This window comes from Ictidomys tridecemlineatus, chromosome 8, assembly GCF_052094955.1.
Source record: "Ictidomys tridecemlineatus isolate mIctTri1 chromosome 8, mIctTri1.hap1, whole genome shotgun sequence".
Classification (NCBI taxonomy): domain Eukaryota; kingdom Metazoa; phylum Chordata; class Mammalia; order Rodentia; family Sciuridae; genus Ictidomys; species Ictidomys tridecemlineatus.
This window is the reverse complement of record NC_135484.1, coordinates 52,059,289-52,073,264: the sequence shown is the minus strand read 5'-3', so window position 1 is coordinate 52,073,264 and position 13,976 is coordinate 52,059,289.

The window sequence follows — 13,976 nt, the reverse complement described above, 5'->3', positions numbered from 1 at the left end:
AATCAATGTAGTTTTAAGAGGCTAAATTTGTGGCATAATTTTACACAGCAATATAAAACTAACAGCATGATGAAAAAAAGTCTCTTGAAAGACCACCCTCTTTTAAAGTAGCATCAGAGATGTTCTCTATAAGAATTCTTCATCTTAACTGATTAAAGATATATTTTCTTTGATCACAGCATGTGGGAATCATTTGTGTGTGAATCCAGAAACAAAAAATGAATTTTAATTATTCCTTTTTAAATTGAAATTTTAAAGATAAAACCAAGAATTTAAAGGGGGTTAATGGGGTTAATGAAGTAAAGAAAGGACTTGGGCTCTTAAAACTTTCAGGGTTTTTTTTTGTTTGTTTTTTTTGGATTTTTTTTTTTTTTGAGCAGCTACCAGACTCTGTACTGCTAGGAATGTGAAAATGGACCAGACTCTGTAGCTAAACTTAAAAAGATTAAAAGACAGATGAACAATAATCCTAACAATTATGACCACAATTAATTTAGTACAGTTTATGGACTAAGTGTTCTTCTGCTAAGAATTTCTGTACATTCTAATTTTCAACAATTAAACACAGACATCCATGATAAAGGACACAATAGAACAACCTGCTAGGCAATGCTTATGTCTCAAAAAACAAAAAACAAAAAACAAAAAAACCCAGTGCTTTTACGGGAGATGAAGTACTGATTTCTTAAGACTAGGGACACACAAGACATGTAAGGTAAAAGTGAGCATTTAAAGTAAAGAAAATAGTGTATGTTAAGATTTTTTTCTACTTTCAAATTTATTTTTATTTTATACAAAAAAAACTTAAAAAGTGTACATATTAGTGTGATAGTATTTAATATTTCATCATATGTACAATGTGCAATGTTCAATTCAGGTTAAACATGTCTACCTCCTCAAACATTTATCATTTCTTTATGGTGAAAACTTTCAAAATCCTTTCTTCTAGCTTTTTGAAATGTGTAGGATACTATTATCATCTATAGTCACCGCACTGTGCAGTGGCACACCACAACTAACTGCACCTATGTAGCTGTAACTTAGTACCCATTTTTTAATCTTTCTCTATCCCTCTCTCCCCTGTTTCTTCTCCCCAGCCTCTGGTAACCACCATTCTATTCTCAACTTCTCTGAGATAAACTTCTTTTCAATTCTTCCTATGAGTGAGATCATGTCATTTCTTTCTGTGTCTGCCTAATTTTATTTCCCATTATGATTTCCAGTTCCATCCATATTGTGTTAAATGACAGAATTTCATGCATCTGTATAGTTGAATAGTACTTCATTGTAGGACATGGCTATCTGCTTCCAGGTCTTGGGGCCACACCTGTGGCTGGGTCGGCTCCTGGTGATCAGCCAGGAGGCGGTGCTGTGGGCGGTGACAGAGGAAGCGAACCACCTCCAGGATAGGTCCAGGACTCTTCCACCCTGGTGAACAGCTCCTGCCTTCCCTTACAGACTATTGGATGGGTGTACACGTGAACTTGCTCCACCCCTCTGACCTTTATTCTGATTGACTCCTGTGCAGTATATAAGGTGTGTACTTCCTCATTAAAGGAAATCCTTCTTTGACTGTTCTCCCTGGAGCGTTTGATTGTCCTCCAGCGAGGGAGGGCTGGGTGAGGGCAGCCAGTGGACTTTTACCTCTCTTGGATCGTCCTGGTCGGATTGTGCTTTCCCCACTTCTCCCGCCAGTCAGGAGGACGCGGGGGGGGGGGGGGGGGGGGAGGCGGGGGGCTAAAAACCTCAACACTTCATGGTATCCATGAATCACACTTTCTTTATCCATTCTTCAGTTGTGATGGATACATTGGTTGTTTTCATTTCTTGGCTGTTGTGAATCATATTGCAGTGATCATGGGATCACAGATGTCTCTTTGACATTTACTCATTTCCTTTGGATACACATCCAAGAGTGGGATTGCTAGATCATATCATAGTTTTATTTTGAATTTTTTGAGGAACTTCCACATTGTTTTCCATAATGGTTGTACAAATTTAAATTCCCACCAACAGAGTGCACATCCTCACCAGCATTGTTATCTTTAGACATTTTGATAGCAGCATTTTTTTTTTTTTTTTACTGTGGTCATGATGATTCTTCATTGTGGCTTTGATTTGCATTTCCCTGATAATTAGTGATGTTGAACATTTTTTCATATACCTGTTGAGCACTTGTAAGTCTTCTTTTGAGAAATGTCTCTTTAGATCTTATTGCCCCCTTTTTTAAAATCAGGTTATTTGGGGTTTTTTGCTATTGAGTTGTTGGAATTCCTTATATATCCTGGATGGATATCAACCTCTTGTCAGAGGTATATTTTGCAAATATTTTCTCCCATTCTGTAGGTTGTATCCTCAATCTGTTTATTGTTTCATTTGCCATGTTGAAGTTTTTTAGTTTGGTACAATTTTATTTGTCTACTTTTGCTTTTGTTTCCTGTGCTTTGAGGGTCTTGTCCAAAAAGTCCTTGCCCATTTTAATGTCCTAAAGTATTTTTTCTATGTTTTCCTCAAGTAGTTTTATAGTTTGAGGCCTTATATTTCACTATACACATTTTGAGTTGATTTTTGTAACTGATGAATGATTGGAATATACTTTCATCTTTGAGTATGTGGATATCTAATTTTCCCAGCACTATTTATTGAAAAGATTGTTCTTCAATGTGTGCTCTTAGCTGGCCACAGATGTGTGGGGTTACTTCTAGGCTCTCTGTTCTGTTCCACATGCCTGTGTTTATACCATACTATTTTCATGATTACAGATTGGTATGTTTAAAGTCACATAAGGTAATGCCTCTTGCTTTGTTCTTTTTGCTCAAGACAGCTTTAGCTATATGAAGTTTTTGTGACTCCATATAAATTTTAGGATTTTTTTGTAGTTTTTTCAAGAATGACATTGGTATTTTGACAGGATTGCACTAAATCTATAATCACTTCAAGAAGTATGCACTTTTTAATAATATTGAATCTTCCAATCCATAAATACATAATTTTCAGTGTACAGATCTTTCACCTCTTAGGTTAAATTTATTCCTAGGATTTGTTTTCTTTTGTTTTTTCATTTTGTAGCTCTTTTAAATGGGATTTTTATTTTGATTTCTATTTTAGTTCACTTGATACTGGCATACACCAATGCTACTGTTTTTTAGCTTTATTTGGATCCTGCAACTTTGATGAATTCATATATTAGTTCTAATAATCTTTTGGTAGATTACTTGGAATCTTCCAATTATAATATTCTAAATATACATAATATTATATCATCTATATATTATAACACATATAATATATAATATTATGTTATCTATAAAGTGACAATTTGACTCATTTTTCCAAATTTGATAGGCATTCTTTCTTTCTCTTCCCTGATTACTCTGTCTTGAACTTCCAGCACTGATGAGAGTAGGCATTCTTCTTGTTCCAGATCGTCATCTTTTCTGCATTCAGTATAATGTCAGCTATTGGCTTATTAAAAATGGCCTTTATTATGTGTTTTCCTTCTGTACCTAATTTGTTTAAAGTTTTTATCAAGAAGGAATATTTAATTTTATCAAATGCCTTTTCTTTATCTCTCAAAATGATCATACCATTTTTGCTCTTCATTCTGTTGATGTGGAGTATCACATTTTTTATTTGCATATGTTGAACCGTTCTTGCATCCTTCATATGAATCCGACTAGATCATGGTGAATAATCTTCTAATGTGCTATTGGATTCAGTTGGCTAGTATTTTGTTTGGAGATTTTTGAGTCTATATCACCAGGCTTATTGGCCTGTAGTTTTCTTTCCTTCCTTCTTTTCTTTTTATTTTGTTTTGTTGTATTCTTACCTAGTTTGATATGAGAGTGATACTGGCTTTGTAGAATGTGTTTGGAAGACTTTATTTTATTCATTTTGGAATATCTCAAGGAGAATCAGCATTAACTCTTCTTTAAATGTTTGGCATATTCCAGTAATAAAGCCCCCAGATCCTGGGCTTTTGTTCAATGAGAGATTTTATCTTTATTACTGATTTAATCCTGTTTCCTTTCTTTGTTGTTATCGTTGTTGTTCTATTCATACTTTTTATTTCTCCATGATTCAATCTGGGTAAGGTGTATATGTGTAAGTGTTTGTTAATTTCATCAAGGTTATCAAATTTATTTGCATATAACTAACATATTGCATAGTGAACTCTTTGTGAGCCTAATCCAACAGAAGACTTGCACCCTGACTTTACACGTGAGCCTCTGGCAACTATTATAATCTCTTCTCTAAGCTCTTTTTCTTTATACACACACACACACACACACACACACACACACATTATACTGATTCATATCCACATATTTATATTCTAAAAAATTTTGTTTTTAGATTTTTTTGGGGGAGGGGGTTCTAATGCATTTTTAAAATACATCATTTCCTACTGAGCATTGTAGTGCTTGCCTGTTATTCCAAAAACTCCTGAGGCTGAGGCAGGAGGATTGCAAATTTGAGACCGGCCTGGGCAGCATAATGAGATCATGTCTCCAAATAAAAATTAAACTGGGGATGTCACTCAGTAGTAAAGCACCCCTGGGATAAATTCCAGCCATAATAATAATAATAATAATAATAATAATAATAATAATATTATTATTATTATTATTATTATTTCCTAAACCATTGAAATTAGTCACAACCTTAAACCATCTCAGATTCCCTAGTACCCATCCCTGTAATAATGTCAGCCTTTGAAGATAATATTCTAATACCTCATATCAAAAATATCAGGAATGTACATTTTATATCAAGAAAAAACTGCTCATTAAAAAAAAGAGAGAGAGAAAAAGTAAGTGTGTGCTTTTTAGCTTACCTGTATCCATCATAATAGTTAAAACCATACCCAAGACAGAGGAGAATGCCAACAAATTTTCTTTATAAGATAATTTTCATCCACAAAAGATTTTAGATGAAGTAAAAAAAATACATTGATTTTTCAAATAAGGCTTTTTAGACTTGAAGAAAATTTATAGCTTTATTCAGATAGTTCTTCCTTAGGTTTAGAAAAATGAGGGAGGGAAAAACTAACTTCATATCAGTACATTTGAAGTCATGGACAAAATGCCTTCTAAAACTTCAGGAGACAATGCTATTAGCCAATTGAACCTACTCACTGTGGCCAATTATACTGGTGCTCAAAATACTTTCAGTCTTTCCTCGTGATGCCCTGTCCCTAAGGGAGAATTGTATGTTCTCAACTGTTCAAATAAGGCATGATCTCTGGACTTTTCTTGATCAATTAAATGCAAACTGAAGACTTATGTCCTCTTCCCCTGGCAAAAACTTTCCAAGCCACCATATTGTTCACCAGGAGCTGTCTCCCTCAGCCGTTGATTGACAATATTACAGTCAGAGATGATGGGAAAGGGCTACAGTTGATCCACAGACAAAGAAAGTGTGAACAAAACGTAAATCTTTCATTGCAAGTCACTGTAACATAAAGGTCATTTGTTATTACAGCCTAACCTAAACTACCCCAAAATAGGAGGAAGTTTCCTTCTCAACTATGGCAAAGATGACACTAAAGAGTAGAACTTCAGAAGTACACTCCCAGTGAAAGCTAGGTTAAAGCTAAGGATAGCCACAATCAACAATATTATCTAACAGTGTACTGGAGGTCCCAGTTAGCACTACGGGCAAGAATAAGAAAATAAAAATACAGTACGTAACGGAGGACTGGGATTGTGGCTCAACAGTAGAAAGCTCACCTAGCACGCATGGGGCCCTGGGTTCGATCCTTGGCACCACATAAAAATAAATGAATAGAATAAAGGTATTATGTCCAAATACAACTAAAAAAAATAAATATTAAAAAAAACACATAACAGATGGGAGAAAGATTTTTTTTTCTTTTTTGGGGGTGGGGGTGCGGGGATTAAATTCAAGGCTACTTTACCTCTGAGTTACATTCTCTGCCCCTTTTCTTTTTTAACTTTTTATTTTGAGAGGAGAGCTCACTAAATTGTAGAGACTAGACTTGAACTTGTGATTCTCCTGCTTCAGTTGCCTGAGTCATTGGATTACAGACATGTGCCACTGAGGCCAGTGAAGATTTAGTTTTTCATATGTAGATTATTTCTCTCTCCCTTTATATATACATATATGTGTGTATAAATACTACACATATATATAAGAAAATGCATATTTAAAATAATATACCCAAACTGCCATTGTAAAAAAAAAAAAACCTGAAATTCAAATACTACAATTAATCATAGATTTCAGAAATATTGCTGAATTACGGTCAACATAAAAAGCAACGCAGAATATCAATTGCATTCTTATACAACAATAGCAAACAGCTAGAAAATGAAAATTTTCCAAGTTTCTGTTTATAATAACAATAATAAGTTACCAGAAATAAATATAAGATGTCATAAGTAATGATAAAATATTATTGAAAGGTTGAAGAAGACTTAAATAAATGGAAATCTACATCCCTAAATGAACCTGTTAAATCATTAAATTACATTCAAACTTACTGGTCAGTTTATTCAAGTTAACAAAATCAATTTTCAAATGTATAAGAATGAGAAAAGACCCAAGAATCGTAAATATAATATTGGAGAAAATAATAAGATTAAAAATAAATACAATACAATACCAAAGAAAAATAATATGTATACTATAGAGATTTCTTGGCTAACTATAAAGTAAAAACAATTGAGACAATGTGGTATTGGTGCAGGAATTTAAGGGGAAAAAGGGGAGAGGAAGTGGAGGAAGAGGATAAAGTCTAGAAAGAGACATGCACATATGAAAACTCCGTGTATAACAAAAATTGCTATAGTGGCTGAATATCTCTAGTTCTTCAGGATAGAAGCAGTAAGTTATTAAGGAAAAGATTGTAAATTAACCTATAAATTTAAAACTAATGTAATCAAAGGACACTGTGAAAGAGAGAAATAAAAAGAGAAGGGAGAAAACTGAGAAAGAATATTTAACCTGAATATAAGCAGCAGAAAATTAGCAACAAAGATATATAATCACACATAACTAATTAAAACAAGTACAAGCCAATAAAAATTATCAAAAAACAGAAAGTAAATTCCTAGAAAATGAAAATAGAGGGGCCAATAAACATACGTAGATATGATAAAACTTAAGTAATTAGAGAAATACAAAGGTAAATAAGATTTCCACACCCCTCAACTTGGCAAGTTTTAAATGCCTGATAAAAGGGCAATGTAAGGTTTCATGTATTCCTGGAGGTAAAATGATGCAATTGCTCTGGAGAGCAAATTTGGTCTTATCTACTAAGATAGAGATGTACATTCCCAACTTTCCCACCTCTGCAATGCCTCCCACAACAACTGCCTCATCTCCTGGTGTGGATGCCTCCATCTTGGGACACTGTTGCTGCCACCATCACCATCTCAAGATTCACCACCCTCTATCTTGGGACACTTGCCAGGGCCTAAAGGCCTAGTGTCATGCTGCCGGCAGGTTTTACTCACCAAAATCTTGGGACATGGATGCCTCTTTCTGGAGACAAAAACCAGGGCCTGGAGATACATTATCAAGGCTTCTATAGGTTTGACTATACCTTAGGTCTTCCTGCTAAGTGTGCTGGTAGTTACATCTTGCTGCAAAGGCAGGAGAGAGCCAGGCTCTCCTCAGCTTTGTGAGTCCTGAAGCATGTGGAGATGAGCTGGACTGGCTACAGTGAGGGGAAAGTTAGAAACAGTGTGTGAGGACATCTTGCTCTTGGTTTCCCCAGCCAGCTAGTCCGGCACCCATCATGTTCCTGGGGCCAATTTGTGTTGATACTTGCTGTGTCATGACAACAATATGGTTCCTGGCTCCTCCCCGGTCTGGCATCCACCAATCCCCTGGTCCTTCCAGGTTCAGCCTCAGTCCCACACCCATCAGGGTCCTCTGGTTCCCCAGTCCCCAGTCTCCCAGTCCCTCTTTAGCCACCAACCCATACCAGTGTTTGCAGCTACATGGTCAGCTCACACTTTCAGTGCTTGGTCCTGATCTGCCTAATACAAAGCACCTCTCCACAACAGGCACACAGGTCTTGGTGCTCAGCCCTCAGGACTGCCTGGGAGAGAAGTACCTAACATCTAATAGGAACTATTTGGTTTAAAGTTGTATATTGTTTCTGTTGGGTACTGTTAATATTGATCTTTTCCTTAAACAAGAGGTACTGAAAATATTCAGGGACACTATAAGTCTATAAGGTAGAAACTGTACTATCTCAGATTCACACTTCTAGATGAAAGATACATGAATAACATGAAAAAAAAACAACAAGGGAACAAAGCACCTCAAACACACCAGGATGCTCCAATTATAGAGTCCATTGATGACACAGTAGAAGATGTTAGAGAAGGAGTTCAGAATGTATATAGTTAAACGAATCCATGGACATAGAGGATAAAGTCAGGAGTGAAATGAAAGATAAATTTCAGGAGGTGAAAAATCAATTTAATAAAGAGAGATTATAAAAAGAAATCAGGCAGCACTTCTCAAAATGAAGTAATCAGTAAACTGAATTAAAAATTCAATGGAAAGTATCACCAACAGACTAGACAACTTGGAAGACAGAACCTCAGACAATGAAGACAAAATATTTACTCTTATAAATAAAGTTGACCACACAGAGAAGATGGTAAGAAACCATAAAAGAACTTCCAAGAATTATGGAATAACACTAAAGGATCAAATTTGAGATCTATCAGAATACAGGAAGGTGTAGAGATACAAACCAAAAGGATGCACACAATCTTTTCAATGAAATAATATTGGAAATTTTCCAAAAACTAAAACTAAAGAATGAAATGAAAAATCAAATACAAGAGGATTATAGGACCCCAGATGTACAAAATTACAGCAGACCAACACCGAGGCACATTAAAATTAAAATGCCTAGTACACAGAATAAGGATAGAATTTTAAAGACCTCAGGAGAGAAATATCAGATTACATATAGGGAGAAATCAATTTGAATCTCAGATAATGTCTCAACGCAGACAGTCAAAGCTAGGAAGTCCTGGAATAATGTATTCCAAGCTCAGAATGAAAATGGATGCCAACCAAGAGTTTTATATCCAGCAAAATTAAGTTTCAGATTTGAAGATGAAATAAAAACCTTCCATGATAATCAAAAGTTAAAAAAATTCATAACTAGAAAGCCTTCACTACAGAACATTATCAGCAAAATATTCTATGATGAGGAAATTTTTAAAAGTGAAAACCAGCAAAGGGAGGAGCTACACTAAAGGAAAAGACAATCAAAGGAGAAACTAATTTAAATTAAAGTCCAGAAATAAACCAAAGTGAATGGGAATATAAATCACATCTCAATAATAATCCTGAAAGTTAATGGTCTAAATTCAACAATCAAAAGACATAGACTGGCAAATTGAATATGCTGTCTCCAAGACACTCACTTCATAGGCAGACATTCACAACCTGAAGGTGAAAGGATGGAGGAAAAAACATATTGCTCACATGGACAATAAACAAGCAGGGGTTTTTATCCACATATCAAATAAAGTGGACTTCAAGCCAAAGCTGGTAAGAAGGGACAAAGAAGGACATTTCATACTGCTTGAGGGAATTATACATCAACAAGACATAACAATCGTGACTATTCATGCTCCAAACAATGGAGCATCAGCATGCAACAAACAAACCCTTCTCAATTTCAAGAATCAAATAGACCACAGCACAATAATACTGAGTGACATCAATACACCTCTCTCACCACTGGATAGATCTTCCAAACAAAAACTAAACAAAGAAACTATAGAATTAAACAATATAATCAATTAATTAGACTTAACATACATATATGGAATATGTCATCCATCAACCAGTGAATACACTTTCTTCTCAGCAGCACATGGATCCTTCTCTAAAATAGACATATGCCACAAAACAATTCTTAAAAAGCACAAAAAATGGAGGTACTATCCTGCATCCTATCAGATCATAATGGAATTAAAATTAGAAATCAATAATAAAATGAAAATAGAAGCTACTACAATGCCTAGAGACAAATAACATGCTATTAAATAACAAATTGATAACAGAAGAAATCAGTGATTAAATAAAAAATACTTAGAGGTAAATGAAAACACCAATACAACATACCAAAATCTCTGTGTAGGAAGGCAGTGCTAAGAGGAAAGTTCATTGCATTGAGCTCATTTATTAAAAGAATAGAAAGTCAATGAATAAATGACCTAATATTACATCTCAAAGCCTTAGAAAAAGAAGAACAAATCAACATCAAAAGCAGTAGAAAACAGGAAATAATTGAAATCAATGAAATTGAAACAAAAGATACAATTTTAAAAATCAATTAAAATTTTTGGTTCTTTAAAAAAATAAACAAAATTGATAAATCCTTAGCCATGCTAAAAAAAAAGAAAGAGGGAGAAAACTCAAATTACTAAAATTTGTGATGAAAAAAAGGAAATATCATAAGACACTGCTAAAATGCATAAGATAATTAGAAACTATTTTGAAAATTTATACTTCAACAAAATAGAAAATCTTGAAGACATCAGCAAATTTCTAGAGATATATGACCTACCCAAATTGAATCAGGAGGACATACACAATTTAAACAAATCAATTTTAAGCAAGAAATGGAAGATGCCATCAAAATCCTATGAACCAAGAAAAGCCCAGGACCAGATGAATTCTCAGTTGAGTTCTATTAGAATTTAAAAAATAATAATAATAACAACAATACTCTTCAAATTATTCCATGAAATAGAAAAAGAGGGAATCCCTCCAAACTCATTCTATGAGACTAGTATCACCCTGATACCAAAACCAGAAAAAGACACATCAAGGAAAGAAAACTTCAGATCAATATCCCTGATAAACATAGGTACAAAAATTCTCAATAGGATTCAAAACATATTAAAAACATAGTGCACCATGATCAGTGGAGTTCATCCCAGGGATGCAAGGTTTGTTCAACATACAGAAATCAATAAACATAATTCATCACATCAATAACCTTAAAGACAAGAATCATATAATCAGCTCAATAGATGCAGAAAAAAATATTTGACAAAATACAGCACTCCTTCATGTTCAAAACACTAGAAAAACTAGGGATAGTAGGAATCTACCTCAACATTGTAAAAGCTATCTATGCTAAACCCAAGTCCAACATCATTCTAAATGGAGAAAAACTGAAAGCATTCTCTCTAAAAACTGGAACAAAAAAAGGATGCCTTCTATCACCACTTTTATTCAACATAGTCCTGAAAACTCAGCCAGAGCAATTAGATAGACTACAGAAATTATAGGGATACAAATAGGAAAAGAAGAACTCAAACTATCACAATTTGCCAACAATATAATTCTACATTTAGAAAACCAAAATATTCCACCAGAAAACTTCGAGAATTAATAAATGAATTCACAAAAGTAGCAGGATACAAAATCAACACCCATAAATTAAATTTATTCCTATACATCAGCGATGAATCCAGTGAAAGAGAAATTAAGAAAACTACCCCATTCATAATAGCCTCAAAAAAATAAAATAAAATATTTGGGAATCAATCCAACAAAAGAGGTGAAAGACCTCTAGAATAAAAACTACAGAACAATAAAGGAAGACATAGAAGAAAAAAGACCTTAGAAAATGGAAAGATCTCCCATGCTCTTGGATAGACAGAATCAATATTGTCAAAATGGCTGTACTATCAAAAGTGCTATACAGATTTAATACAATTCCTATTTAAATCCCAATGACATTCTTCATAGAATTAGAAAAAGCAATCATGAAATTCATTTGGAAAAATAAGACTCAGAATAGACAAAGCAATCCTTAGCAAGAATAGTGAAGGAGGAGGCATCACAATACGAGACCTTAAATCCTACTTCAGAGCCACAGTAACAAAAATGACATGATATTGGCACCAAAACAGAGATGTAGACCAATGGTACAGAATAGAAGATACAGAGACAAACCCACATAAATACAGTTATCTTTTATTAGACAAAGGTGTCAAAAATATTCATTGGAGAAAAGGTAACCTCTTTAATAAGTGCTGCAAAAACTGGAAATTCATGTTACAAAATGAAATTAAACCCCTATCTCTCACCCTGCACAAAACTCAACTCAAAGTGGACCAAAGACCTAGGCATTAAAAAAGAGACCCTGTGCCTAATAAAAGAAAAAGTAGGCCCAAATCTTCACCATGTTGTCTTAGGAGCTGACTTCCTTAACAAGACTCCTACAGGGCAAGAAGTAAAATCAAGAATGAGTAAATGGGATAGATTCAAACGAAAAAGCTTCTTTACATTAAAGGAAACAACAAAAATGTGAAGAGAGAACCTACAGAATGAGAGAAAATCTTTACCACATGCACTTCAGATAGAGCATTAATCTCCAGGATATATAAAGAACTAAAAAAAAAAAATCAACACCAAACCCCCCCAAAACCCAATAAATAAATGGGCTAAGGAACTGAACAGACACTTTACAGAACAAGAAATACAATTGAGCAACAAATACATGAAAAAATATTCAACATATCTAGCAATTAGAGAAATGCAAATCAAAACTAAGATTTCATCTAACTCCAGTCAGAATGTCAATTATCAAGAATACAAGCAACAATAAATGTTGGCAAGGTTTAGGGGAAAAGGTACACTCATACAATGCTGGTAGGACTGCAATTTGGTGCAACCATTATGGAAAGCAGTATGGAGATTCCTCAGAAAACTTGGAATGGAACCACCATTTGACCCAGCTTGGTTTATATACCACTCCTTGGTTTATATCAAAGGACTTAAAATCAGCATACTTCAGTGACACAGACACATCAATGTTTATAGCAGCTGAATTCACAATAGTCAAACTATGGAACCAACTTAGGTGCCCTTCAACAGATAAATGGATAAATAAAATATGGTATATATAAATGATAGAATATTATTCAGCCTTAAAGAAGAATGAAATTATGACATTTGGTGGTAAATGGGTGGATCTAAAGGATATCATGCTAATCAAAATAAGTCAATCACAAAGAACCAAAGACCAAATATTTTCTCTGACATGCAGATGCTAATTCACAATAAGGTATGGGGTGTGGGGTGGATAAATAGAGGTACTTTGGATTAGACAAAGGAAAGTGAAGGGAGATGAGGGGTTTGTGGGAGTAGGAAGGATAAAAAATAGAATGAATCAGACAATCAGACAATCAGATAATAGAATGAATTATTACCCTATGTACATATATGATTACATGGCTGATGTAATTGTACAACATGTACAACCAGAAGAATGACAAGTTATACTCCATTTATATATGATGTGTCAAAATGCTTCTACTGCCATGTATAACTAATTAGAACATTAAAAAAAAAAAAAAAGATGTGGATTCCCTGTGTCCAGTCTCAGCAATTCCACTCCTAAGTATGTGCCCTGGAGAACACCCAGAGAACCACCAGAAAGGAACAAGAAAGATCACCATTGTTAATATTGATGTACCATTGCTAATATTGATGAGCCTGTCGTTTATAAAATGGAAATAATATCAACACCTGCCTCAAAGGGCTTTTGTAAGAAATAAATATATTTTGACATGTAAATTTTTAGAGAAGAACTTGAAATAGTGCAAGTGTGTAATATGTGTTAGCAGTTGTTAATGAATTCATTTTTAGGACTCGCTTTTCTTTATTTTAATTCCCAGGAATTACTGCACTAGGCTCAGAGCTAGAGATATTTTCTTTTGAAAGCTCTCTTTTCTCTATAACTCATTTAATGGGCTGTTCCCTAGTTCCTAGACAAGTGTACTTGCCATGTAATACAAGGGCAGCCAGGCCTGCTGGAATCTGGGTGGGGCTTGCACAACCTCTCAGGTCATGCTTATGCTAATCCTTTTGTCCAAAGGTGAACTGGCAGCTGTCCCATCATAGGTTATCCCCAGTGAGGTCTGCCAAAGTTCTCAAAATTATTTTGATCTATC